The sequence below is a fragment of the Symphalangus syndactylus genome, chromosome 6 (genome assembly GCF_028878055.3).
Source record: "Symphalangus syndactylus isolate Jambi chromosome 6, NHGRI_mSymSyn1-v2.1_pri, whole genome shotgun sequence".
Lineage (NCBI taxonomy): Eukaryota > Metazoa > Chordata > Mammalia > Primates > Hylobatidae > Symphalangus > Symphalangus syndactylus.
The window spans coordinates 36,947,946-36,971,420 of NC_072428.2; the positions used below are offsets into that span (position 1 = coordinate 36,947,946).

A 23,475-nucleotide genomic window follows, 5' to 3' on the forward strand; every position below is an offset into this window, starting at 1 on the left:
CCATGCATGAGATGGGAGGAGTTCTCAGTGCAAGGCTCTCATTCCTGGTTGCACATTAGAACCACCTGGGTAGCTCTCGAAATATACTGATGCTGGTTTCCACTTGGCCAGGTGAGTCAAGGCTCCCCAGGTGGTTCTAATGTGCAGCCACGGCAGGAAACCACCATCCTAGGCAGCCCACACCTTTAATAAATCAGCTACAGGGCCCTAAGACAAAAAGAACCCTAATGCAAAGCAGTCAGCAGTGAATGGCACAAGCCATGTGCAATGCCTGAGAAAAAGCATAATTCCGACTTGGAGAAGGTTCCAGAAAGCTTCTTGGACGAGAGGTCCTAGAGGCAGCAAATCTTCAACAAGCAGACACGGAGGTGAAGGGCACTCCAGACAGAGAGAACAGCTTGAGCAAAGATCCAGAGGCAGGAAAGTGCTGGGGAATCAAGTCCCTGTGCTCTTTGAGGGGAATATCTCACCAAGTCAACTCTAAAATGCATTTTATATGAAACCTGGCCCCACAGTTCCTGCATTCTTTGAGCCTGATTGAAAATGTTTCTGACTTTAGTGCTTAATTTTTTCTTCTTGAAAGGACTGTTCTTAAACTTGAACTGGAGGTGAAAGAGGATGAAGTGATAGATTTCTGAGTAATTGTTAAAGGCTTTTCACCGCTTTTTAATTTGCTTCCCTGGAAATCATCCTTGGGAAGGAGGCAAGAGAAATGTAACTGATTTTCTAGAGGAGGACAGGAACAAAGGTAAGTTCCCCCACCCCCCCAAGGCCACACAGGTGGGTACCATAATAGCATCCTGTTAGCAATTCTGCTTACGCTGGGCAGCCTACGCTTCAGTACATAGAGCCCAGCCGGCTGGATCACCTAGAAATTTGGAGAGAGGAGCCACAATGCTATGCCAAGGCTAGAGAGGGCAGTGACAGAAATTCTCCGTAATTCACCAGTCTCATCTGTTCATTCAACCAGGAACAAGAAACTAAGAAACCAAACAACAAAGTGAGCCTGGCCCTGCTGTAGCTTGATAAATGGGGAATCAAATTAATCTGTGTAATCTTTCAGTATCCAAAACTGCAGGCATACTCAACACATGCTTAGATGTCCATACCCTAGATTATTATCAGCCATTTAAAATGATGCTTTTGAAAAAATTTAATTGACATTGAAAAATGCTGCCTCTATAATATTAAATAAAATTATATCTGATGTCATGGCATTATGAATTAATTCATTCATTCTGTAAATGTGCCAGGTATTGTTCTTGGAATTAAGGAACTTACAGTGAAGAAAACATGAAATCCCTCATCTTGTCAAGCTCCCATTCTAGAGAAGGAGACAAACAATGAAAACCTAAGTAAAGGATGGTGTTAGATAGTAATAAGTGCAGCCGAGAAAAACGAATCCGGAAAGATAGGAGAAATTTTTTTCTTCTTGATGCTTTAGTGTATTTTCTAACAATTTTTTTTATACTTAATTTTTTTAAGAGATGGGGTCTTGTTAGCTGTCTAGGCTGGAGTACAGTGACGCAGTCACAGTTCACCGTAACCTCAAACTCCTGGGCTCAAGGGATCCTCCCGCCTCAGCTTCCTTGAGTAGCTCAGGTGTGTGCCACCGCAACTGGCCCAGAAAATATTATATGTAGGATCAGAAAACATACATACTTTTTAGAGAAAAAAAGCAATACCAAAAAAGTGATTACATTAAGAAATGAAGTTGGCTCACAACGTGGACCTAAGCTGGGTTATGAACATGTGACTCTTTTGGTAGACTAATGTCCTACTGCCAGATGAGGGAAACAGACATCGGCTAAAGAAGGCAGGGCCCTGGTCTGCAGTGACCCAAAAGGTAAGGCATTTAGTGAGGCAGCAGCCTGAGTCCTAGATCCAGGCTTGGATTGAGGAATGTGGCATTAGTGGAGTTCTTAGAATCAGGACAGTACTGACAGCAAGATGCCCCTGGTGCCAATATCCCCAAGCCCATCCCAAAAGTTTCAAATATGCTTGGATGTGCTTCCCTAAATAAGGCCAGGATTGATCTCTGAGCCCAGGGTGGAGCTGAGGCTGCAGGAGGTGAGGGGCATTCTAATGTGACCTTCCAAAGTGACATAATTAACTCTCACGGTAGGCAGATAAATCAATGACTTCCGCAGTGAGTACTTGAAAGTTCAATACAAGTTTCTGTTATCTTTCTTTTTGCCTTTTTCTGGGGCTGTTCGAGCCCAGCTACCTTACCCTGGCTCTGCTGAGGATGGTGCATGGACCTGTGAGCCAGTGAATTGGCTAAATCTGTCAGGAGACCCATGGCCATCAGGAGACAGCAGTCTGTACCAGAAGGACCGTTTGCCTTCCCTTGGGTCCGGGACACTCCCCAAGGATGTTCTAACTCCTGGCGCACCTTTCTGCCTCCTTCCTGGAATGGCACCATAACACAGAGGGCAGGACAAGCAAGAGTCTAAAATGTGGCTTGGCCCTCTCTTAGTCATGTGATCCTGGGCAAGGTGTTTAACCACTCTGGGACCCTGTTTTCTCATCTGTAAACTGGGGGTCTCCCCACCTCAAGTAGTCTTTGAGAGAATGAAAAGAAAGCACCTTGGCAGAGGGCCTGGCACCCTACAGGGGCTGGGTAATTGTAACTGTTGCTGTTAGCATTATTATCTTCCTTCCTGTTCTCAGAGCAGCCTGGCATCCAGCACAGGCTTTTCTCCACCTGAACCCCAAAGAAAGACTCCCTCAGGCCTTTCTTGTTGTGGCCTTGGACCACACCACTTGTGTGGACAATAGTCTCAAGAATGAGTCCACAAGGATTCGGTTTTGAGGGAAGAAGATTGGAAGTTTTCCTAGGTCTGGGTCAGCCCAAGCCAACCAATTCTTCTCTGCTCTCTGCTGCCCCCTGTTGGTTCCAAGCCTGAAGAGCCAGTTGCCCACTCGTCCACAGTGTTACACCTCCTGTGGAAATGAGGGTGAGAGAAGAGAAATTGTAAGCAGTTTAAAGAAGAAAATAAGCAAACAAAAAACTGGAGATTTATAGACATGCATCCCTGAGCCTGCCCTGCCCTGCCATTGGGATACTAATGGCTCAGGTGCCCCTGTGATCTGAGGCTTTGACAAAAAAATGGAAACCAGGCTTTGCCTTTTACCCATTTGGGTGGTGGCGGGTTCTTACCATATCTCTAAAGAAAATGAATTTGAGAAAATTCTGCAAAAACCTGGCAGGAGAGTTACCCTTTCCCCCATTCTTAGGCCTATGTCAGGCATTACCAAACAATTACTTCATTTTTTTCCTGCTGAATGCAGACCCAGCCTCAGAATCTTTCTCAATACAGCTGTACTCCAAGCAGCCAGTCCTAGTCATTGGTCAGAGTTGGTGCACAAGAGCTGAGGCCCGCAGCCAGAGAGAGGACGCAGATCAAAGCTTCCTGCTGTGTGCCTGCTCTTATGTTAGCTTTCTCCAGGTGGCCTGGATACTTCATGGCTGCAATAGGGCAGCACTAGGCTTCGGTTCTCAAAATATACAATCGTCCCTCGGCATCCACAGGATTCCAGGGCTCCCTGCAGAAACCCAAATCTGTGGATGCTGACATACTGTTTGCATATAACCTATGCATATGCTCTCATATGCGTTAAACCATCTCTAGATTATTTATAATATCTAATACAATGTAAATGCCATGTAAATAGTTGTTACGTTGTTATTGGCTTTTATTTGTATTATTATTGTTCTTTTCCTTCAAATAGTTTCTATCCTTGGTTGGTTGAATCCGAGGGTGCAGAACCAGTGAATATGAAGGGTTGACTGTATTAGCAATTTTATTTAGAAAATCTGTAAATAAGGTATCACTAAATTGGGACTTAAATGCATGACTGAGCCACAGGGTGTGTTGGTATTTTACTGAGGGAGCTGAAAAGATTGCTGGTAGGCAGGAATATTGCCCAGGCTGAGTCACCTAGGAATGGCAAATAGGTGCGTACTTGGATGATACTAAGTGATGTATTTTCCTCCAGTATCTCTTAAAGCTGCTAAACTGGACCATGAAGCACCCTTTGCCTCCTGATTGGGTGATTACAGCAGAACAGAGGAGAGCTTTACAGCCAAACCCTTGGAATTTAAGGTTGCAAACCTTTCCAGACTCTTGAGCTACAAGACCTGGGCTTTTAAGCTTCAGATGCCTGAGTCCTGCAAGCAGCCTGGGGATGAAGTTGATGCTGTAAGCAACAGACCTGGAAGAAACTGTGACCAGTCTGAACCACTCCTTACCACTCCCCAGACAAAATAAGAACTGCAGGTGCTGTTGCGAGAGGAGGAGGAACAAGGAAAGCAATGATCTCCAATGCAGGGAGGCCCCTGAGGAGGAGGCCTGCACACTGTCCACCCCAAACCCCTGGTCCAGCCAGGCCCCAGGGCAGGATAAGTTGGGCATTTGAGAGCAGATGAGACTGAGGCTCACTTCCTGGGTAAAGCCTGGGCAGGTGACAAGTCTAACTGAAGTTTCCCTCCCAGAACCCAGCAGAGAAAGGAAAGTTAAGTAGAAATGGTTGCAAGAAATGTAACCTGTATTTTTGTATAACAGCAGGGAGAAATCTAATCTCAGTCAATTTAATATGACATTATTCAGTCCGGTGTTTCACTATCTCTCCTCCCTCGTGGTGGTCATTTTGTTTTATTCTGTTTGAGGTTGCCAAGGCATGGAGGAGGGAGGGGGAATCTGCTCTTGATCATCATCTGTCCCCTTGTCATTCACAGAGCTGTCCTGGCCTGTCTGGTCTCTGAGCATTAGTTCACACCAAGGGCTGCTCTAGTCACCTTGACCCATGGCCTGCTGAGTCTCCGTTTCCTCATCCACAAGACCACATTCTATTGCTTTTCGTGCTTTGTGTGAGCATGGGAGGGCCCTGGGAGACTTCTACTTATTGCTAACGTGCAGTATTAGCCTAAGCCAATTATATAATTAGATAACTTCTCCATAACTCAGTCTCCTCATCTCTAAAATGGGTATAATAATAGTACTTAGCTCACAGGGCTGCTATGAGGATTAAACAAGTTAACACATGTTAAGTGTCTAGAACATTACAAGTGTGTCAGTTCATATTATTATTTGCTACTACTGATAAAGGGGCGAATGTAAAAATGGCTCTATATACAAACATGAAATACTTAATATTTATCACAGGCATTCTGATGTGCCTTCCTGGGTAGGAGAAAAAAGGAGGAGTTACAGCCAGGGCTTTAGGAACAGCACACCATACTGGAAAGTGCTGATACTCTAAATCAGAACCAACAGAGGAGTCCTGGAGGTGCCTCTGTGCCAGGCATGACCCCTTCAATTGCTGGATGGTGAAGAGCAAGTCTTGGAATGAAAGGGCAGGTAGCCAAGGCAATAGGTGGAGTGGGAGGGGTGGGGACCTCCAGGGGCTGAGGACACTGGCTCTCTAACCAACAGAAGTTACAGCACTTTAGTCTTTTAGCAACCAGTGTTGCCTTACCAGTCTGAGCTGGCTGACTCACCCCCACACTCCAGACCTGGACATACCCACAGTAGCATCCTATGCATGTGAGCATCATTCCTTTATTGTCATGAGACTGGAACCAGTCAGGTGAGAGTAGGAAGAGTGAGGAGTGGGCACAGGGGCTTGTTTGGCTACCCCTTGGCTGGATGCTTAGCCAGGTCACCTCGGAAAGAAAGGGCATAGCTCAAATCTAGTTAGTACCAGATGTCCCGCCTGACCAAGCACCTTGAAGCCAGTTTACATGTCCTCTTTCTGCAGGGCCAGCATCCAATATGAATAGCCTCCTGGAAACCAGGCTCTGTCCTGCGCCAATCCAGATTCAGCTGGCCTTATCCTATATGTATAGCTCCTGGATTCTGCAGTCCCCAGACTCTCTGCCTGGCCTGATGTCTGAGGTACTTCATTGGCTAAGCCTTACTTTCTGCACATGGGTTTCTATCTGCAGTGGTCCTTTGGGTCATATCTGCTTCTAGAGCAATGTCTGAGCCCTACAGCAAATAAGTATTATCTATTGTGCCAACTTATTGGAAGCACCCACCTGGAATTCCGTGCTTGAAAAGTGGCCCACTCGGAGGCTGGAGGGTGGGGGGAGTGGATGATCACTTAGCCCTGTCTATCACAGGATCAAGGAGTAGAAGAGACAAGAAGCATGTGGTCTGTTGGTCATCCCTACCCCAGGCCCATCAGCCCAAATGTGAATTCTTCAGCTCCTATGGGAGAGAATTGGGCACACAGATAATTAAGAAGAAAGGAACAGATCTGGGCTCTAAGAGACTCATGAGGTGGATTCACCAAAATCTGGAAGCAATCACCAAAATATCCTAGAGGACCGTTAGCAACTTACCAGGCCATGGCCTAGGACCACCGGTCTTGTCCCATCAGTCCTTACAGGTAGGTTTACTAACAGTCTCACTCAGCCTGGGACTGTTTCTATTTCAGCACTAAAAGTCCCACATCCCAGAAAATCCCTCAGTTCCAGGCAAATTGGGACAGTTGGTCACCCTCCAGACAGAAGACATGTAAGGCCTTACCTGTCCCTATGCCCAGAACTGATCCTGCAGCCTAGTAAACAGAAGAACACACTCCTCTTCAGAGTGAAAGATCCCTGCAAGAGCCTGACTCTGAGGATACTCAGTGGGTCACAGATAAAATATGTGCCCAAGATCCTATAGACTTTCAGTTCCCCTGGTGCCTCCTTGTGGATGAAGATGAAGCATGGGGGACTGTGGAGAGAGATCCATCTAGAGCCAGGGGACTGAGTGGCTCTTCCCTTCTCCAGGAAATAAAACCTATGGGACTGCGTTTACACAGCCCATCTGCTAGCAACTGACTAATCACAAGGAAAGCACAGAGAAAACACAAGATGCTATGACCACAAGGTAGGGCAAGCATCTCTCTCCTGCAGAGGAAAATACACGTGGAGTCAGACTAGTTTCACCCTTCCAACTCTTATTTCTCCCGCTCTGCAAATCACTAAGGAGTACCACCCCTCTTTAAATTCCTAGTCAACTGCCCTCACACAATAAGCTACCTGCAACTAGGAAGAATGCTATTTAGGTATCCCAGAGATTCCTGGAAAGAAGAAAATATTCCTTCTTGTTTGTAGGAATTTTACTTTTCAAAGCTAGAAAAAAGGAGGAAACAGAAGCAGGGCACAGGGTAAAGTCATTTGCATTGGTCAAACATTCAAAATTAGCCATCCAAAGGGAAGGAGGAAATTGAAAATTAACTGCAGCTCCCTGGCTTATGTCCTTTCTGCCTTCACTTGCTAAGAAAAAAATCTCCATTTGCACTCAGCTATGTCTGCTCAAGGGGACATCTGTCAACCTGGAAGTTTAATTGTTGGTAATAGTATTTCCCTGTTATTCAGGCACCACACAAATAGCATAAATATGATTTAACCACCCTTGCCAGAAATCACAAATTTGTGTCGTGCATGCTGAACGCTAAGGCTGATTAGCGCAAAATTTAATTTTCGTTAATATCAGCCTAGGACAAGTAGAGCATGAAATTAACCTGATGTGTTAATATTGTGCTTCACCGTTCTGACTGTATCCTGCAGACGCTGTCACTGGAGACAGGTGCCACTCTGCATGGGAAGAACTCTAGCAATCGGCACAGCCTGGGGGGTGCAGAATGAGCTGGCTCAGGAGGTGGTGTTCCCTGCAGCTGTAGGCAACCAAGGAGGCAATGGATGACAATATCGGAAGCACTGTATAGCAATCGGATGTTATGGTGAGAATTAAGGACTAGTAGCCTTTGAGGCCCTTTCCAATGCTGAAGTGCTGAGATTTTAAATCTTAAAAGTTCCACAGGTCAGATGCTGTTACCCAAGAGAGGAAGTGGCAAACTACAGCCTGCAGACTGAATCCAGCCCACTGTCTGTTTTTGTACAGCCCTCAAGCTAAGAATAATTTTTACATCTTTAAATGGTTGAAAACATTAAAAAAAGTTTCATGATGTAAAACATATATGAAATCCAAAGTTCACTATCCATAAAGTTTTACTGGAACTCAGCCATGCCCATTCATTTTTGTATTGTTTATAGCTGCTTTTTGTACTACAACAGTAGACTTGAGTAGTTGCAACAGAGACTATATGAACTGGAAAGCCCTAAATATTTACTATCTGGCTCATTACTGGAAACGTTTGCCAACCCCTGATCTAAGACAATAATGGTTTTCAAATGGGCACTTTGGAGAAGGGACCAGGACATTAAGAGAGAGGAATGGGGCTTCAGGCTTTAGCCAAGGCAGCTGTGCTTTTGTTTGAAAAGAGATTGTAGCTAAACAAGGTCCAGGACACACATAATAGTTCAAACACATTTCCTTTGGAGAGGCACACTGTGGTTTGAAAATGGTGGGCTACTGGCCGGGCGCGGTAGCTCACATCTGTAATCCCAGCACTTTGGGAGGCTGAGACGGGCGGATCACAAGGTCAGGATATCGAGACCATCCTGGCTAACACGGTGAAACCCCGTCTCTACTAAAAATACAAAAAATTAGCTGGGCGTGGTGGCAGGCACCTGTAGAACCAGCTATTCGGGAGGCTGAGGCAGGAGAATGGCATGAACCCAGGAGGCGGAGCTTGCAGTGAGCCGAGATCACGCCACTGCACTCCAGCCTGGGCGAAAGAGAGAGACTCCATCTCAAAAAAAAAAAAAAAAAAAAAAAGAAAAAGAAAAGAAAAGAAAATGGTGGGCTACAAGGTGGCTTCAGGAGAGCTCCAGGAAATTGAAGACTAGTCCAAAATTCAGCTGAAACCAAATCTACATGTGTGCCTGCATGCATGCATGACCACGTTACTCCTATACATAAAGGGTTTGAGGCCAGGAGCAAGTATACAGTGAAATATCCTATAATCCTCATGGAACACATTTCAGGAATTCTTCTCTGTAAGAGGCTTCCCTTCCCTCTTTGCCTGGCAAACACTTACTCATTTTAAAATAAACATGCTCATATTATTAATCTATTAAACTATCCATGGTAGACCAATATCTACCACAAATCCCTAGAATCTGTGCTCATTAGCTTATTTGGGGAAAGGGTCGTTGCACGTGTGATTAAGTTAAGGACCTTGAGATGAGGAGATAATTCTAGATTATCTGGGTAGGCCTTAAATGCCATCACAAGAATCCTTATAAGACAGATACATAGAATACAGGACACACAGAGGAGGCGAAATGACAACAAAGGCAAAGATTAGACCTGCTGGAGTTTGGAAGTCTGGCCTCCAGAACCCTGAGAGAATGAACTTCTTTTGCATTAAGCCACCAAGTTCATGAAAATTTGTTGAAGCAGCCTCCAGAAACAAATCACAGTTACAAAAGGGTTTTATCACAAATGGTTCCACAATTCTGATACAATTATTTTCATTACTTTGCCACACTCAAAAGTATCACGCAAAAGCCCAGTCAAATTTCTTTTCATATACTGTAAGAAGAGTATGAGGTAATTTAAAGCACCTGGCACATACTAGGGACTTAAGAATTTCTTTCTTTTTTAGAGGCAGAATCAGTTGCTCCAACCTTTGAGTCACATGACACGATGCTTTATACATGTTTTAATGAGCAGTTACCTTTCTCAACTATACTTCCGTGTTCTGGATGTCAATCACCCCTACTAGAAGGCTATAAACTTCTTGGGGACAATAATCATAATTTGTTCTTCTTTTTATCATAATTTACTTTTTATTGAGGTTTGACTTACTGCTATGGTTTGGATGTTTGTCCCCTTTGAATCTCATGTTAAAATGTGACCCCCAATATTGGAGTGGGGGCCTGGTGGGAGATGATTACATCGTGGGGGCAGATCCCTCATGAATGGCTTAGCACCATCCCCTTGGTGATGAGTGAGTTCTCGCTCAATTAGTTCACATGAGATCTGGTTGTTTAAAAGAGCCTGGGACCTCCCCCTTCTCTCTCTCTCTCTCTCTCTCTCTCTGGCACGCGCGTGTGCGCTCGCTCCCTCTCTGGCCATGTGATGTGCCTGCTCTCCCTTCACCTTCTGCCATTACTGTCAGCTTCCTAAGGCCTTCCCAGAAGCAGATGCCAGCACCATGCTTCCTGTATAGCCTGTAGAACCGTGAGCCAATTAAACCTCTTTTCTTTATAAATTACCCAGTCTCAGGTGTTCTTTTATAGTGATACAAAAATGGACTAACACACTGATATACAGTAAAGTGCCCATATCTTAAGTATATATCAAAGACTGTTTACAAGTGTTTACTTCTGGGCACCTACCACCCAAGTCAAGAGATAAAGCATTTCCCGAACCCCAGAAGGTTCTTTAATGCCCCCTCCCAGTCAATACCTCCTGTAAGAGTGGCTTCTATTCTGATTCTTTTGACGTTAATGAATTTTGCCTGCTCTTGAATAGATATATTCTTTCGAATATGGCCTCTCTCACACAGCATAATGTTTTTGACATTTATCCATCATTTTACTAGATGGACTCTGGGGAGTTTCCAGTTTGGAACTATTACAACTAGTGCTGCTAGGAAAATTCTTGCACTTATCCTGCCATCGAAGAAAGCACACATTTCTTTTGGATATTTATAGGAATAGGATCACGGGGCAGGTAAACAGCCAGATTTAGTAGATACTGCTGAATAGTTATTTGTAGAACTTAACTATGGGCATATCTTGTTTTATTGTGCTACATTTTATTGTACTTTGCAGTTATCGCATATTTTACAAATTGAAAGTTTGTGGCAACTTTGCATCAAGCAAGCCTATTGGTACCATTTTTCCAACAGCATGTGCTCATTTCATGTCTCTGTGTCACATTTTTGTAATCCTTGCAATATTTCAAAGTTCTTCATTGCTATTATACCTGTTATGGTGGTCTGTGATCAGTAACCTTTGATGTTGCTATTGTATTTGTTTCAGGGCACCACAACTGCACCCATACAAAAATGTGAAGATAATCAATAAATGTTGTGTGTGTGCTGACTGTTCCACCAACCAGTAGTTCCCCCATCTCTCTCCGTCTCCTCAGGCCCCTCTATTTCCTGAGACACAACAATATTGAACATAGCCCAATTAACAACTCTACAGTAGCCTCTAAGTGGCAAGTAAAAGGAAAAGTCACACATCTCTCCCTTTAAGCTAGAAATGATTAAGCTTAGTGAAGAAGACCTGTCAAAATCTGAGCTATGCCAAAAGCTAGGCCTCATGAACCAAACAGCCAAGTTGTGAATGCAAAGGGAAAGTTCTTGAAGGAAATTTCAAGTGCTACTCCAGTGAACACATGAATGATAAGAAAGTGAAACACCCTTTTGTGATATGGAGAATGTTCTAGTGGTCTGGAAAGACAAATCAATCACAACAGTTTCTTAGGCGAAAGCCTAATCCAGAGCAAGGCTCTAACTCTCTTCAATTCTATGAAGACTAAGTGAGGTGAGGAAGCTGCAGAGGAAAAGTTTGAAACTAGCAGAGATTGGTTCATGAGGTTTAGGGAATGAAGCCATCTCCATAACATAAAAGTGCAAGGTGAAGCAGCAAGTGCTGATGGAGAAGCTGCAGCAAGATATCTAGAAGATGTAGCTAAAATGTTTGATGAAGGTGACTACACTAAACAACAGATTTTCAGTGTAGACTAAATAGCCTTCAGTTAGAAGAAGATGCCATCTAGGACTTTCATAGCTAGAGAGAAGTCAATGCCTGGCTTCAATGCTTCAAAGGACAGGCTGACTCTCTTTTGAGAGGCTAATGCGGCTGGCTACTTTAATGCTCATTTACCATTCCGAAAATCCTAGGGCGCTTAAGAATTATGCTCAATCTACTCTGCCTGTGCTCTATAAATGAAACAACAAAGTCTAGATGACAGCACACCTGTTTATAGCATGGTTTACTGAATAAGGCCACTGATGAGACCTACTGCTCAGAAAAAAAGATTCCTTTCAAAATATTATTGTTCATTGACAAGGCACCTGGTCACCCAAGAGCCCTGATTGAGATGTACAAGAAAATAAATGTTGTTTTCATGCCTGCTAAGACAGCATCCATTCTGAAGCTTAGGGATCAAGGAGTAAATCTGAATTTTCAAGTATTATTTCAGAAATATATTTCATAAGGCTATAGCTGCCATTTATAGTGATTCCTCTGCTAGATCTGGACAAAGTTAATTGAAAACCTTCTGCAAAGGATTCTAGATGTCTTCAGGAACATTCTTGATCCATGAAAGGAGGTCAAAATATTAACGTTAACGGGAGTTTGAAAGAAGTTGATTGCAACCCCCATGGATGACTTTAAGATAATTAGCTTTGGAGTTCAAGACTGCAGTGAAGGAGATAACTGCAGATGTGGTGAAAATGGCAAGAGAATTAGAAGTAGATTCTGAAGATGTGACTGAATTATTGCAACTTTATGACAAAACTTGAACAGGTGAGGAGTTGCTTCTTATGGATGTGCAAAGAAAGTGGTTCCTTGAGATGGAATCTATTCCTGGTGAAGATGCTGTGAATATTTTTGAAATTCCAACAAAGGATTCAGAATATTATGTGAGTTTAGTTAATAAAACAATAGCAAAGTTTGAGAGGATTGACTCTAATTTTGAAAGAAGTCTACTGTGGGTAAAATGCTACCAAACAGCATCACGTGCTACAGAGAAATCTTTTGTGAAAGAGTCCATGAATATGGCAAACCTCAATGTTGTCTTATTTTAAGAAATTACCACAGCCACCTCAGCCTACAGCAACCACCACCCTGATCAAGTCAGCAGCCATCAATGTCAAGGCAAAACCTCCACCAGCAAAATGATTACAACTCACTGATGGTTCAGATGATTGTTAGCATTTGTCATCAATGAAGAATTTTTAAATTAAGTACATGTTTTAGACATAATGCTATTGTACACTTAGTAGACAAAAGTATAGCATAAACATAAATTTTATATGCACTGAGAAACCAAAAAAATTGTGCGATTCACTTCATTGTGATATTCACTTTATTGCATGGTCTGGAACTGAACACTCCAATATCTCTGAGGTAGGCCTGTACTTTTGTTGTACAGGTCTTCATTTTCATTAGCACTGTTTGAAATTTGGAGCAATGTGTCAAATCCTCACCACTCTTTTCAGTCTTTTTAATTTTAGTCATTCTGGGCCGGGCGCGGTGGCTCACGCTTGTAATCCCAGCACTTTGGGAGGCCGAGGCGGGCGGATCACAAGGTCAGGAGATTGAGACCACGGTGAAACCCCGTCTCTACTAAAAATACAAAAAAAATTAGCCGGGCGTGGTGGTGGGCGCCTGTAGTCCCAGCTACTCGGAGAGGCTGAGGCAGGAGAATGGCGTGAACCCGGGAGGCGGAGCTTGCAGTGAGCCGAGATTGCGCCACTGCACTCCAGCCTGGGCGACAGAGCGAGACTCCGTCTCAAAAAAAAAAAAAAAATAAAATAAAAATAAATAAAAATAAAATAATTTTAGTCATTCTGGCAGTGGCTAATTTGTCTTTATATTCCTCATGCACAAGGTCAAAATTTGTAGTACGTGACCCTACCTTCCTTCCTGGCCATAGGGATCAGGCACAGTTATCTAACCAAAGGCCAGGTAAACCACAAGCCAGCTACCATCTGATGCTGCCCTGCAAGATAAAAAAATGAGTTGGATCAATTAGATTTTCCCTCTCAGAAATAAAGCAACCAAATGAAGAGGAAAACACAGCCTTCAATGGGAGCAAATAATGAAATGCTGTAATGGCTATGATTCATCAATACAAGCCAAAGATATGGGAAAAAGGAAGGAAGTAGAAGCTATAACAGAGAAACAATGCAGATTAAAAGAGAAAGAAGCCCGCTGAGACCAGGACAGAAAGAAGCAGGTACTGTGAGAACAGCAGTGAACCAGACCACAGACCTCAAGGCCATGTTTTGAGGCCACTGGAGTGACCCTATATCAATTATACCTTAATAATGCTATTTTTAAAATGGAAAAAATAAAGGCAACATGATTTAATTTATATGACATTCTTGAAAATAAGGCCTTGGGGTAGGGCCTGTTCTTGAATCTCCAAGATATTCTATATCCCATTCCTCTTAATAAACACCCTTGCCATAAGCCTCTCTTCACTTTAGCTGAAATAGCTTGAGTGATCTTTTGTTTCCTTTAACTAAAAACGCTCAACTGTCATGCCTGGTATATAATATCAGTGATGTGCTAGTAAATGTTTAACAACCAACCATCTAAGAATCAAAGGCCCTGATTTGAAGCATTTACCAATATCTGTGGTGTAAATACTCCTCCCATGGGCAGTTTCAAGCTATTAGTGTGACATCACCAAACACAAGAGATGGGAAATAGCATATAATTATATATTATTTTCACTGCACAGATGCAATAAATGTAAGTAGCCTCAAGAATGTAGTTAAGGGGTGGAGCCAAGATGGCCGAATAGGAACAGCTCCAGTCTACAGCTCCCAGCCTCAGCGACACAGAAGACGGGTGATTTCTGCATTTCTGTTTGAGGTACCGGTTTCATCTCACTAGGGAGTGCCAAACAGTGGGTGCAGGACAGCAGGTGAAGCGCACTGTGCGCGAGCCAAAGCACGGTGAGGCATTGCCTCACTCAGGAAGCGCAAGGGGTCAGGGAGTTCCCTTTCCTAGTCAAAGAAAGGGGTAACAGGTGGCACCTGGAAAATCAGGTCAGTCCCACCTTAATGCTGCGCTTTTCCAACGGGCCTCGAAAACAGCACACTAGGAGATTGTGTCCCACACCTGGCTCAGAGGGTCCTATGCCCACGGAGTCTTGCTGATTGCTAGCACAGCAGTCTGAGATCAAGCTGCAAGGTGGCAGCGAGGCTGGGGGAGGGGCGCCCGCCATTGCCCAGGCTTGCTTAGGTAAACAAAGCAGCCAGGAAGTTCGAACTGCGTGGAGCCCACCACAGCTCAAGGAGGCCTGCCTGCCTCTGTAGGCTCCACCTCTGGGGGCAGGGCACAGACAAACAAAAAGTCAGCAGGAACCTCCACAGACTTAAATGTCCCTGTCTGGCTGACAGCTTTGAAGATAGTGGTTCTCCCAGCACACAGCTGGAGATCTGAGAACGGACAGACTGCCTCCTAAAGTGGGTCCCTCACCCCTGAGCAGCCTAACTGGGAGGCACCCCCCAGTAGGGACAGACTGACACCTCACTCAGCCGGGTACTCCTCTGAGACAAAACTTTCAGAGGAACTATCAGACAGCTGAATTTGTGGTCTCACGAAAATCGGCTGTTCTGCAGCCACCACTGCTGACACCCAGCCAAACAGGGTCTGGAGTGGACCTCTAGTAAACTCCAACAGACCTGCAGCTGAGGGTCCTGTCTGGTAGAAGGAAAACTAACAAACAGAAAGGACATCCACACCAAAAACCCATCTGTACATCACCATCATCAAAGACCAAAAGTAGATAAAACCACAAAGATGGGGAAAAAACAGAGCACAAAAACTGGAAACTCTAAAAAGCAGAGCACCTCTCCTCCTCCAAAGGAACGCAGTTCCTCACTAGCAATGGAACAAAGCTGGACGGAGGATGACTTTGACAAGTTGAGAGAAGAAGGCTTCAGACGATCAAACTACTCTGAGCTACAGGAGGAAATTCAAAACAATAGCAAAGAAGTTAAAAACTTTGAAAAAAAATTAGAAGAATGGATAACTAGAATAACCAATGGAGAGAAGGGCTTAAAGGAGCTGATGGAGCTGAAAGCCAAGTATCGAGAACTACGTGAAGATTGCAGAAGCCGCGGTAGCAGATGTGATCAACTGGAAGAAAGGGTATCACTGATGGAAGATGAAATGAATGAAATGAAGCGAGAAGGGAAGTTTAGAGAAAAAAGAATAAAAAGAAATGAACAAAGCCTCCAAGAAATTTGGGACTATGTGAAAAGACCAAACCTACATCTGATTGGTGTACCTGAAAATGACGGGGAGAATGGAACCAAGTTGGAAAACACTCTGCAAGATATTATCCAGGAGAACTTCCCCAATCTAGCAAGGCAGGCCAACATTCAGATTCAGGAGATACAGAGAACGCCATGAAGATACTCCTCGAGAAGAGCAACTCCAAGACACATAATTGTCAGATTCACCAAAGTTGAAATGAAGGAAAAAATGTTAAGGGAAGCCAGAGAGAAAGGTCGGGTTACCCACAAAGGAAAGCCCATCAGACTCACAGCTGATCTCTCGGCAGAAACTCTACAAGCCAGAAGAGAGTGGGGGCTGATATTCAACATTCTTAAAGAAAAGAATTTTCAATCCAGAATTTCATATCCAGCCAAACTAAGCTGCATAAGTGAAGGAGAAATAAAATACTTTACAGACAAGGAAATGCTGAGTGACTTTGTCACCACCAGGCCTGCCCTAAAAGAGCTCCTGAAGGAAGCACTAAACATGGAAAGGAACAACAGGTACCAGCCCCTGCAAAAACATGCCAAATTGTAAAGACCATTGAGGCTAGGAAGACACTGCATCAACTAACGAGCAAAATAACCAACTAACATCCTAATGACAGGATCAGATTCACACATAACAATATTCACGTTAAATGTAAATGGGCTAAATGCTCCAATTAAAAGACACAGACTGGCAAACTGGATAAGGAGTCAGGACCCATCAGTGTGCTGTATTCAGGAAACCCATCTCACGTGCAGAGACACACATAGACTCAAAATAAAGGGATGGAGGAAGATCTATCAAGCAAATGGAAAACAAAAAAAGGCAGGGGTTGCAATCCTAGTCTCTGATAAAATAGACTTTAAACCAACAAAGATCAAAAGAGACAAAGAAGGCCATTACATAATGGTAAAGGGATCAATTCAACAAGAAGAGCTAACTATCCTAAATATATATGCACCCAACACAGGAGCACCCAGATTCATAAAGCAAGTCCTCAGTGACCTACAAAGGGACTTAAACTCCCACACAATCATAATGGGAGATTTTAACACCCCACTGTCAGCATTAGACAGATCAAGGAGACAGAAAGTTAACAAGGATACCCAGGAATTGAACTCAGCTCTGCACAAAGTGGACCTAATAGACATCTACAGAACTCTCCACCCCAAATCAACAGAATATACATTTTTTTCAGCACCACACCACACCTATTCCAAAATTGACCACATAGTTGGAAGTAAAGCTCTCCTCAGCAAATGTAAAAGAACAGAAATTATAACAAACTGTCTCTCAGACCACAGTGCAATCAAACTAGAACTCAGGATTAAGAAACTCACTCAAAACCGCTCAACTACATGGAAACGGAACAACCTGCTCCTGAATGACTACTGGGTACATAACGAAATGAAGGCAGAAATAAAGATGTTCTTTGAAACCAACAAGAACAAAGACACAACATACCAGAATCTCTGGAACACATTCAAAGCAGTGTGTAGAGGGAAATTTGTAGCACTAAATGCCCACAAGAGAAAGCAGGAAAGATCCAACATTGACACCCTGACATCACAATTAAAAGAACTAGAAAAGCAAGAGCAAACACATTCAAAAGCTAGCAGAAGGCTAGAAATAACTAAAATCAGAGCAGAACTGAAGGAAATAGAGACACAAAAAACCCTTCAAAAACTTAATGAATCCAGGAGCTGGTTTTTTGAAAAGATCAACAAAATTGATAGACCACTAGCAAGACTAATAAAGAAGAAAAGAGAGAAGAAACAAATAGATGCAATAAAAAATGAAAAAGGGGATATCACCACCGATCCCACAGAAATACAATCTACCATCAGAGAATACTACAAACCCCTCTATGCAAATAAACTAGAAAATCTAGAAGAAATGGATAAATTCCTCAACAAATACACTCTCCCAAGACTAAACCAGGAAGAAGTTGAATCTCTGAATAGACCAATAACAGGTTCTGAAATTGTGGCAATAATCAATAGCTTACCAACCAAAAAGAATCCAGGACCTGATGGATTCACAGCCGAATTCTACCAGAGGTACAAGGAGGAACTGATACCATTCCTTCTGAAACTATTCCAATCAATAGAAAAAGAGGGAATCCTCCCTAACACATTTTATGAAGCCAGCATCATCCTGATACCAAAGCCTGGCAGAGACATAACCAAAAAAGAGAATTTCAGACCAATATCCTTGATGAACATTGATGCAAAAATCCTCAATAAAATACTGGCAAACCGAATCCAGCAGCACATCAAAAAGCTTATACACCATGATCAAGTGGGCTCCATCCCTGGGATGCAAGGCTGGTTCAACATATGCAAATCAATAAATGTAATCCAGCATATAAACAGAACCAAAGACAAAAACCACATGATTATCTCAATAGATACAGAAAAGGCCTTTGACAAAATTCAACAACCCTTCATGCTAAAAACTCTCAATAAATTAGGTATTGATGGGACGTATCTCAAAATAATAAGAGCTATCTATGACAAACCCACAGCCAATATCATACTGAATGGGCAAAAGCTGGAAGCATTCCCTTTGAAAACTGGCACAAGACAGGGATGCCCTCTCTCACCACTCCTATTCAACATAGTGCTGGAAGTTCTGGCCAGAGCAATCAGGCAGGAGAAGGAAATAAACGGTATTCAATTAGGAAAAGAGGAAGTCAAATTGTCCCTGTTTGCAGATGACATGGTTGCATATCTAGAAAACCCTATTGTCTCAGCCCAAAATCTCCTTAAGCTGATTAGCAACTTCAGCAAAGTCTCAGGATACAAAATCAATGTACAAAAATCACAAGCATTCTTGTACACCAATCACAGACAAACAGAGAGCCAAATCATGAGTGAACTCCCATTCACAATTGCTTCAAAGAGAATAAAATACCTAGGAATCCAACTTACAAGGGATGTGAAGGACCTCTTCAAGGAGAACTACAAACCACTGCTCAATGAAATAAAAGAGGATACAAACAAATGGAAGAACATTCCATGCTCATGGGTTGGAAGAATCAATATCGTGAAAATGGCCATACTGCCCAAGGTAATTTATAGATTCAATGCCATCCCCATCAAGCTACCAATGACTTTCTTCACAGAATTGGAAAAAACTACTTTAAAGTTCATATGGAACCAAAAAAGAGCCCGCATCGCCAAGTCAATCCTAAGCCAAAAGAATAAAGCTGGAGGCATCACACTACCTGACTTCAAGCTATACTACAAGGCTACAGTAACCAAAACAGCATGGTACTGGTACCACAACAGAGACATAGATCAATGGAACAGAACAGAGCCCTGGCCATCATTAAAAAATCAGGAAACAACAGGTGCTGGAGAGGATGTGGAGAAATAGGAACACTTTTACACTGTTGGTGGGACTGTAAACTAGTTCAACCATTGTGGAAGTCAGTGTGGCGATTCCTCAGGGATCTAGAACTAGAAATACCATTTGACCCAGCCATCCCATTACTGGGTATATACCCAAAGGACTATAAATCATGCTGCTATAAAGACACATGCACACGTATGTTTATTGCAGCACTATTCACAATAGCAAAGAGTTGGAACCAACCCAAATATCCAACAACGATAGACTGGATTAAGAAAATGTGGCACATATACACCATGGAATACTATGCAGCCATAAAAAATGATGAGTTCATGTCCTTTGTAGGGACATGGATGAAACTGGAAAACATCATTCTCAGTAAACTATTGCAAGAACAAAAAACCAAACACCGCATGTTCTCACTCACAGGTGGGAATTGAACAATGAGAACTCATGGACACAGGAAGGGGAACATCACACTCCGGGGACTGTTGTGGGGTGGGGGAGGGGGGAGGGACAGCATTAGGAGATATACCTAATGCTAAATGACGAGTTAATGGGTGCAGGAAATCAACATGGCACATGGATACATATGTAACAAACCTGCACATTGTGCACATGTACCCTAAAACCTAAAGTATAATAATAAAAAAAAAGAATGTAGTTAGTAGTAAAATAATTAGTTGAGTATTTGTACTCAAATTGAGTATAATTATTTATTGCCTTTGTCTTTATTTAATTAAAGTGTATATATTTTTTATAATGATGATGTTTAATAACTGGCTCACAAGACTCCTGCAAATTTAACAATCATCTCTTACAAGCTGATACAACTGACTCTGACACACCACTGAGGTAGGTGTTCACTAAATGTTTGGATCCTTTCTTGCCTTCTCTGCATTTTCGCAGGCTCCTCGTTGTGTGGAGTTCACTGCCTGGCTCCGCAGCCAATGGCACATCCAAATATGAGCAAAACAAATCATATGATGATTGTGTTGTACTCAATTTTCCACAGTAGATTCCCACTGGTGATATTCTAAACCATGGAAATAGACATGTCATGGCTGTATTTACCCAGACAAAAGAGTGCAGCTTTTTGGTTTGGGAATTTGATTTGTTTTTATGTCATCTAAGAGCAGTACACAAGCAAGTGTGTAATATGTTAAGTGGTCACAGGAACTTTCTGATTCACTGGAATTGTCCCTTGATCAAAAGCCCAAAAAGTATCTGAGCTCCATCCACAAGCCCACTACTGTGCACACAGTGAGAGTTGTAGTTTTTGCCATTAAAATGCTTTCAACAATAATGGTACTGATGATGACAGTGGACATTTATTAAGTGCTTACTATATAACAAGATTCTTTTCTAAGTGCTTTATGCAGATAAACCCAATTAATCCTCACAAGACCCTTTGTAGTAGATACTGTATTGTCTTCCTAATTTTACAGATAAGGAAAAATGACACAGAGAGACGTTAGACAGGAGCCTAAGGTTAACTATATGAACCTAACTATCTAACCCCAGAGACAATGCTGCTAAACACTGGGCCACTCACCTTAGGACAGCAAGATACAAACACTGTTATACAAAGAAAGACCACAATGAGAGGTTGTCTATAAGTACATTAGGAGCAGAAAAGGAAGTGGCAAGTGTGGGCTGAATTATTCTCAAAGGATAACTTTAAAGGACCCTTTAGACATTGGGTGGTGGGGAGGGCTAAAGCGTAGACTTGAAGGATGGGCACGATTTGGAGAGATCAAAAGGGCCAGGTGGTAGCTTAAGGGAAAGAAAGCCACCTGAAGGAGGGCGTAACAGTGGGAGTGAGCATTGCACCTCAGGGTACATGCAGAGAACCATCAGTTTGCTGAAAAGCAGTGACAGTAGAGGTTGAGGACACTTTTAGAGTGATGGGTATATGTTCACTGTCCTGATTGTGGGGATGATATCACAAATGTATACATAACCAAGACTTACGTGTTGTATACTTTTGTGTGTACATTTTATTGTATATCAGTTATACCTCAATAGTGTTGTTTTTAAAACTAAAAGCAATAATGCCAACATTATTCAATTCATATGATCTTGTAGAAAATAGGAACAGGAGGTGGAGCCAAGATGGCCGAATAGGAACAGCTCCCATCTCCAGCTCCCAGCCCCAGCGACACAGCAGACCGGTGATTTCTGCAATTCTGCTTGAGGTACCGGTTTCATCTCACTAGGGAGTGCCTAACAGTGGGTGCAGGACAGTCGGTGAAGCGCACTGTGCGAGAGCCGAAGCAGGGTGAGGCATTGCCTCACTCGGGAAGCGCAAGGGGTCAGGGAGTTCCCTTTCCTAGTCAAAGAAGGGGAAACAGACGGCATCTGGAATATCGGGTCAGTCCCATCCTAATACTGCGTTTTTCCAACGGGCCTGGAAAACGGCACACTAGGAGATTGTGTCCCGCACCTGGCTCAGAGGGTCCTATGCCCACGGAGTCTCGCTGATTGCTAGCACAGCAGTCTGAGATCAAGCTGCAAGGCGGCAGCGAGGCTGGGGGAGGGGCACCCGCCATTGCCCAGGCTTGCTTAGGTAAACAAAGCAGCCAGGAAGCTCGAACTGGGTGGAGCCCACCACAGCTCAAGGAGGCCTGCCTGCCTCTGTAGGCTCCACCTCTGGGGGCAGGGCACAGACAAACAAAAACTCAGCAAGAACCTCCACAGACTTAAATGTCCCTGTCTGACTGACAGCTTTGAAGAGAGTAGTGGTTCCCCCAGCATGCAGCTGGAGATCTGAGAACGGACAGACTGCCTCCTAAAGTGGGTCCCTCACCCCTGAGCAGCCTAACTGGGAGGCACCCCCCCAGTAGGGACAGACTGACACCTCATTCAACCGGGTACTCCTCTGAGACAAAACTTTCAGAGGAACTATCAGACAGCTGAATTTGTGGTCTCACGAAAATCCGCTGCTCTGCAGCCACCGCTGCTGACACCCAGCCAAACAGGGTCTGGAGTGGACCTCTAGTAAACTCCAACAGACCTGCAGCTGAGGGTCCTGTCTGGTAGAAGGAAAACTAACAAACAGAAAGGACATCCACACCAAAAACCCATCTGTACATCACCATCATCAAAGACAAAAAGTAGATAAAACCACAAAGATGGGGAAAAAACAGAGCACAAAAACTGGAAACTCTAAAAACAGAGCACCTCTCGTCCTCCAAAAGAACGCAGTTCCTCACCAGCAACGGAACAAAGCTGGATGGAGGATGACTTTGATGAGTTGAGAGAAGAAGGCTTCAGACGATCAAACTACTCTGAGCTACGAGAGGAAATTCAAAACAATAGCAAAGAAGTTAAAAACTTTGAAAAAAAATTAGAAGAATGGATAACTAGAATAACCAATGGAGAGAAGGGCTTCAAGGAGCTGATGGAGCTGAAAGCCAAGTTTCGAGAACTACACGAAGATTGCAGAAGCCTCAGTAGCAGATGCGATCAACTGGAAGAAAGGGTATCGCTGATGGAAGATGAAATGAATGAAATGAAGAGAGAAGGAAAGTTTAGAGAAAAAAGAATAAAAAGAAATGAACAAAGCCTCCAAGAAATTTGGGACTATGTGAAAAGACCAAACCTACGTCTGATTGGTGTACCTGAAAATGATGGGGAGAATGGAACCAAGTTGGAAAACACTCTGCAAGATATTATCCAGGAGAACTTCCCCAATCTAGCAAGGCAGGCCAGCATTCAGATTCAGGAAATACAGAGAACGCCACAAAGATACTCCTCAAGAAGGGCAACTCCAAGACACATAATTGTCAGATTCACCAAAGTTGAAATGAAGGAAAAAATGTTAAGGGCAGCCAGAGAGAAAGGTCGGGTTACCCACAAAGGGAAGCCCATCAGACTAACAGCTGATCTCTCAGCAGAAACTCTACAAGCCAGAAGAGAGTGGGGGCCGATATTCACCATTCTTAAAGAAAAGAATTTTCAACCCAGAACCTCCTATCCCGCCAAACTAAGCTTCATAAGTGAAGGAGAAATAAAATACTTTACAGACAAGCAAACGCTGAGTGATTTTGTCACCACCAGGCCTGCCCTAAAAGAGCTCCTGAAGGAAGCACTAAACATGGAAAGGAACAACCGGTACCAGCCCCTGCAAAAACATGCCAAATTGTAAAGACCATCGAGGCTAGGAAGAAACTATAGCAACTAACGAGCAAAATAACCAACTAACATCATAATGACAGGATCAGATTCACACATAACAATATTCA

General features: G+C 43.3%; 1 long non-coding RNA gene across 1 annotated transcript in view; it reads right to left on the reverse strand.

Moving 5' to 3' along the window:
- Positions 1 to 1,135: 1,135 nt before the first annotated feature.
- Positions 1,136 to 23,475, reverse strand: part of LOC129484334 (uncharacterized) — an 82,978-nt gene continuing 60,638 nt past the window's right edge. Inside the window, exons 4-5 of the long non-coding RNA XR_008658412.2 lie at positions 6,044 to 6,215; positions 1,136 to 2,946 (exon numbers count right to left, since the gene is read on the reverse strand). This is a non-coding gene — a long non-coding RNA (uncharacterized lncRNA). The remainder of the gene's footprint in view (positions 2,947 to 6,043; positions 6,216 to 23,475) is intronic.